The following is a 6514-nucleotide window of genomic DNA, read 5'->3' as shown; positions in this document are numbered from 1 at the left end:
TCTTTAGCCGACAGACCCCCAGGGTCGGCGTTCACTCTACGCTGGTAATAGCGAGCGTCCTCCTTTACCAACAGCGCTATTGGGATGGTGCCCGCTATCACTGCGGCAGCGTCGTATGAGATTGTCCGGAATGCGAAGGATGCTCCGACCACAACCCTCTTCTGGACCCTTTCCAGCAGTCGTTGCTCCTCCCTGGTTTCAACACCCTCGTGCCACACCGGTGCGCCGTAGCGGAGGATGCTGTTGACGACCGAAACCAGGAGGCGACGCTTCTTGCACTTTGGCCCGCTGTGCCGTCGCATCAGCAGTGCAAGTGCTGTCGCTACTCGAGAAGCCTTTTGAGTGACCTGCTTGACGTGCTCTGACCACTTAAGATTGTGTTTAATGCGCACTCCTAGATATTTGATGTCGGTTGCCGAACGAAGAGGAACGCCGTTGATGTTAACTGGGATGTTCTTGTAATCCTTCTTCTTTTTCGACACCATCACAATATCCGTCTTAGCTGCGGCGAGCTCCAGCTGGTGTTCGCGCATCCAAGCCACAACCCTATTCACAGACTCCTCCGCCAAACTCGCGGCCAGTGCTGGCGTGGGTCCTGGTGCCAGGAGCACGAGGTCGTCAGCGAAGGCGACGAGCTCTACACCGGCGGGCATGTCGATGGACAGGACGGCGTCATACATGGTGTTCCACAGCGTCGGACCAAGTATGGAACCCTGTGGGACTCCCGCCGACAATTCCCGGGTGACCGGACCGTCCGACGTCTCATAAACCAGCAGCCGTCCCCGAAACCAGCTTTCCAGTATCCGCTGCAGGCATGCCGGAACGTGCTTTTCTTGCAGTGCTTTGGCGATGGACCGCCAGCTCGCCGTGTTAAAAGCATTGCGTACATCCAATGACACCACCATCAGACACTTGTTAGCCCTCCGATCCGTCATTCGGTGGGCCATCGCACGCTGGCCGGCCTCCTTAACACGTTCAATCGCCTGAATTGTAGACCTGCCCTTTCTGAATCCATACTGAGACGGCGACAGGCGAGGGTGATCTGGGTCTTCCAGGTGTTCATTTAGGCGATCCAAGATCAGCCGCTCCAAGATCTTGCCTGATCCGTCGAGCATCCCAAGAGGCCGAAAGGATGACGGGTCACCCTGAGGTCTTCCGAACTTGGGTAGCAAAGCAAGTCGTTGTCGCTTCCAGTCAGCGGGAAAGGTGCATTGATCGAAGCACTCCTGGAACACGCGGCGGAACGTCTCCGTGTGCTCGCGAACAGCGACCCTCAGTGCCGCATTGATGATGCCATCGGGTCCCGGGGCCTTAGTGGGCACCATCCGCGCCGCGATCGCCAAGAGCTCCTCATCCGACACCTCCCTCACTGGCTCCTGCGTTGTCTGCCCCCAATCGACCAGATCCGGTGCAGGCCACTCAAAAGTGCCATGATCCGGGAAGAGTTCCGACACGACGTGCTGTAGAATCGCAGGATCTCGCTCCGGGGGGACGCGGCTACCCTTAAGGCGTGACGTTACTACCTTGTAGGCAGTGCCGAAGACGTTGTCCTCAGCTTCCGCAATCATCTCATCAAAGCTACGGTCCTTGCTTGCCTTGATGGCACGGGCGAGTTCCTTCTTACAGCTCCTGTGCCGTTCTCTGGCCAACTCTCGCTGTGCACCGGCTCCGGCAGTCAAAATCGCATCCTCAGATGACTTGCACTGCTCCCTGAGTAGGCCGATTTCCTGCGTCCACCAGTACATTTCCGGTCTCACCAAAAACTGCGCTGGCGGTGCCCTCTGCATCACCTCATCGCAGGCTCTAGTAAGTCCAGCGGTGAGAGTCGCCGGTGATACAGCCGCTTCGGCAAACCCGGAAGCCTGGAGCGCGATCTGGAAGGCTTCGGGATGGAATTGACGCAACTTCCATCTCGGTCCAATCTGCTCGCGTTGTCGCTGCCGGTCGCGATGCTGGTGCTGTTGTTGCGGTTGCCTCTGCTGGTGTGGTGAAGCGCTGCTGACTGGTGTCGCGGATACGCTGAATCTCACGTATCTGTGGTCACTGTTGGTGAAAGTGTCGAGCACCCGCCAGTCGTTACCGGGTTCAATGGCCGGACTGGCGAAGGACACGTCGACCACACTTTCAGTAGCACTGCCGTTGCCGACGAACGTGGGCACACTGCCGCGGTTCAAGATCGCCAGGTCAAGCTGGTCGACGACCTCGGCGAGATCTTCACCACGCGGCTTCGTCCTCGCGCTGCCCCATCGCACGTGCCAGGCATTGAAGTCGCCCGCCAAGACTACGAGGGGGTGTGCTCTGGCCTCGATATCGATCTCGTCGAGCAGCCGCTGGTAGTCCTCGTCCGTCCATCCCGGTGTTGGTGGGGCGTAGCAAGAGATGAAGGTCACCCCCGCCACCTGGACCGACACCAGTCCTACCCTACTTGCCCAGACTCGCTGTATGGGCAAGGCTCCGGTCGTTATAACAGCTGCCTTCGCTGTCGAGTCCACCGCCCAGTTCCCGTTATTGGGTGGAACACGGTAGATCTCCGACGCCAGCACAATGTCGATCCTTTGCTCCCGTGCGGTCTGGAGCATGAGGTCTTGTGCTACCCTGCTGCGCGCCAAGTTGATCTGGAGGATCTTCAACCCAGCGTCACGCCCTCTAACAGTGGTGTTCGTAGCTATCGGGAACATGACGGCTGGCTACTTCCGCTGCAAACCGGTGAACCTGTCTGATGTTGTCCGGAACACGTAAGGCACTTGGGGCCCGAGCTGCACTCCTTGGCCTTGTGCTGCTTCGAACCGCAACGGAAGCAGCACTTGGAGTAGTCAGGGCCGGTGCACTCGCGAGAGCGGTGCCCCTTGCCAAAGCAGCGGTAGCAGAGCTGCTCTCCTGCAGGGACCGATGCGAGCGCCTGCACGACGCAACTCGTGTTCCCTATGGTGACCCGGTGACCGTCGAGAAGCTGGCACTGCCCGCGCGGCAGCTTGATATGGGCTTTCTGCAGCCCGTCGTACCGCCGCCACAGCCGAACTGCCTCGCCCGGAACCGTCAGCCCCGCCTGTCGCTTAATCGCCGAAATCAAGTCGTCGACAGTCGCCAGCATGTCGATACCTGTGATCGCGGCCGTCTGCTTGTCGACAAGGAGGTGGGCCACTCCATCCTCCTTGATGGCTTCGCTGACATCGGCCAGCACACTCTCGCAGTCCGTGTTCGGCTTCAGCCACAGCGACAGCTTCCGCTCCCCTGTGCGGCAAACCCTCGCCACGAACTGATCCACATTGGTCTTGGAACGCACTGCCTTGTATGTGTCGAGGAAGGCCTTGCCCTCGTTGGCCTCGAGGACGATCACCGCAGGCCTCTCCACTTTAGCAGCGCTTTTTCCCGCTTTCTGTGGTGCTGCTCTCTTGTCTCCCTTGGCCACGACTTTGGCAAAGGATGCTGGTTCCGCATGCACCTTGGTTGCCACAGCCGCTGCTTTCTTTACCTTCGGTTTTGGCTTTTCTGGAGCCATGGCCTGGGACAAGACGGCCTCGACCGGGATCTCGGGGACATTAGGCGTGATGACTTCGTTCATGCCCGTCGGTTCGCCCTCTTTTTTCTTGCCGCGCCTTGCCCGGGTCCGCTTTCGTTTGGGAGTGTCGCCAGGTGGATGCTGACTTTGCCCAACAGCACTGGAGTCGACAACATGTTGTTGTTGCTGCTGCGTAGCTACCGCCAACTCTCCCATCGAGTGGAGTCCACTTTGGAGCAGCATAAGCTCTCTCTCGCTGGCTGCCGCACGCTCACGAAGGCTGTTGTTGTCTCGCTTCAGCTCCTGATTTTCGCGAGACAACAACTTCAGCTTTGCCTTCAGCTCCACGTCGCCAGCCTTTGCCGTCGCCCGGCCCGTCTCCATCTCGCAAACCTTAGCGAGGAGAGTCTCGACGGTTGCCCGGAGCTCCCTCAACTCGCTGCTGAGGCTTGCGATAGTCGGCTCCTGCTGCGGGACTTCGGCCACCTGCTGGACGACGGTTGAGTTGAGCTCGTCCTCGTCGCTCTCCTCTGAAATCTCCATATCACTGGCTAGCAGGGCCATCCGCTGCACCACCACCACCGGCCGAGTGGGCGTCGCAGTCGATGGCGCGACACTGCCTCCCTTTCGCTGCCGAGTCAACGGCAGCGCAACCGATGATGTCATCACTTTGTCCCCGTCGTCCTTCGGCGATGGCGCGGTAGCGTCACAGGTGGACCGGAGCCTGACGGACCGACGCGTCGAAGGCTCCCCCGATGCCTGCTCCATTCCCCTACTGCAACCCTGAAAATCGCTGTGGGCAATGGGTTAGGTTGCGGAGAGCCAGGGTGGAGTGTCTGGGAAGGGAAGGTGGGAAGGGGAAGGGGAGTGGAGGAAGGCCAAGTACCGGTGCGAAATAGAAACTCCAACAAATAAAAGGCCAAACCAATCTTTTTCCCCTTTCCAAATCTGAGCTTATATCTCAGTTCTTCTCTGCGATCAGGTGCCGCCTGGTTGACAAATCCGCAAACCGCCAGCCGATACACTCGCCATAAAACTCAGAGTGCCGCCTGGTTGTGATAACCGGTGATCTCCACCAGCCGAGACACTTGATGAACTGAAGGCGCCGCCTGGTTGTGACGTTGAAAAGCTCAGCACCAGTGCCGCCGCCTGGTAACAGTGTTCGAAATCTCCGTGAGCCGAGACACCCGCCACGACCCGAAGCGCCGCCTGGTGGCAATGCTGGCAATCCGCTGGTACTGGTGGCGCCGCCTGGCGGCCAAGTTCGGAACCAAGTTTAGCCGAGACACACTGAAATATTTCACCGGGATGATCGAACCTCGAAATTTTTCAGCCGAGACACATGAAACATTTCACTCTTAGCCGAGACACCTTGAAAAGTTTCACTGAAACATTTCAACCGGATGGTTGGTCCATGAAATATTTCAGCCGGGACACTTGAAACATTTCACCCCCAGCCGGGACACCTATCCGGGACACACTGCCGCCAACGGTCAATTAAAAATACCGGCCACTTTGGATAACCGGCCAATTTGAATTACCGACCGATTTGAATTAACGGCCACTTCAAACCAACGGCCACCGACTCCACCAACGGTCAATTTGAACGACCCGAAAATCCGGCACCAACGGTCCTTTTTTGAAAAACCGGATCAGATGACACGGAGCCCGATTCGGCTTAGGTGAAATCGCTCGGATCTTCGAGTCCGAATCCGGCTGGAAAATGGACGATCGAATCTTCACCTGCCAAAATTTTTGCACCGCGTGCTTTCACTTTATTTACACTTATTTTGCGCTGAATTCGTCTTTTTTCATACGGTTTTCTCTGACTTTCGTTTTAAAACACCATCTGTCATCTAAAAAACCACATCCGGCCAGGATCCGGACACTTTTTTAACCGAAAAACACGTAGTCCCAAATGGGGCTACGCCCCGGGCCGCTCTCCATACAAAATGTAAACAAACACTTTTCTTTCTTGTTTTTCGTTGAAATCGATGATTTTAATGCGGTTTTCACTACTAATCTGTAGATTGGCACTAGTTTTAACGATTACAACAAACTTTCGTGGGTTCTTTAAACTTTTTACGCGAAATTTTTATGAAAAACACGGAGCGACGCTCAGCACGTGTTGACACTACAGCGTTTGACAGCTCACACAGGGATAACTGGCTTGTGGCCGCCAAGCGTTCATAGCGACGTGGCTTTTTGATCCTTCGATGTCGGCTCTTCCTATCATTGCGAAGCAAAATTCACAAAGCGTAGGATTGTTCACCCTTTCAAGGGAACGTGAGCTGGGTTTAGACCGTCGTGAGACAGGTTAGTTTTACCCTACTGGTGTGCAAGTACTATCTCAATGGAATTCCTGTGCAGTACGAGAGGAACCACAGGTACGGACCAATGGCTCAATACTAGTCCGAGCGGACTTTGGTATGACGCTACGTCCGTCGGATTATGCCTGAACGCCTCTAAGGTCGTAACCGAACCAGGCTGGTAGTATATGTATAGGAGTCGTTAGCTAGATGGCTAATAACATCACGAGACCGGATTGAGTCTTCTATAGACTCTTTCCATTTATTGGAAACCCTCAAACTGAGCCTATCGCGAGTGCGCTCGCCGAAGTACCTGAAGTGGGAAAAGGCGTTGTGCTTGCCGATCTTCCAAGAATAGTTTCGACTCCTAAGACCACCCGAAAACGACGGGTTTGCAGGCTGGGCGCTACGCATTGAAGAGAGATGTACATTTCGATCCTTTCAGGCGACCCATGCTTGGTGGTTGTGTGCGGTGTGCTCCCCCCGGGGGGCACATGCGGCATACCGTGTGTGGACTAGTTGGACCCACCCTTGCGGTGGACCGACCGGTCAGTGGTGTTTGCGGGTTAACACATGCGAGCGTTGCGGCCCAGAGGCCTTACCGCCTTTCACTGCGGGTTCGTCAAGAACTTGGAGATGGTCGCAACGCATCGGGTCCTCCCGGGGTACTTGGTGTTTGGATGCTGGCTTGGTGATTAAACACTTG

The 6514-nt window shown here is 56.4% G+C and overlaps 1 pseudogene; it reads left to right on the top strand.

The window, feature by feature from the left end:
* LOC131270301 (large subunit ribosomal RNA) overlaps positions 1 to 6277 on the top strand; it is an 11048-nt pseudogene extending 4771 nt beyond the window's left edge.
* Positions 6278 to 6514: the final 237 nt, after the last annotated feature.

Source organism: Anopheles coustani (genome assembly GCF_943734705.1).
Source record: "Anopheles coustani chromosome X unlocalized genomic scaffold, idAnoCousDA_361_x.2 X_unloc_20, whole genome shotgun sequence".
Lineage (NCBI taxonomy): Eukaryota > Metazoa > Arthropoda > Insecta > Diptera > Culicidae > Anopheles > Anopheles coustani.
The sequence above is the reverse complement of the archived record's forward strand: the minus strand, read 5'-3'. Positions and strand labels throughout refer to the sequence as shown.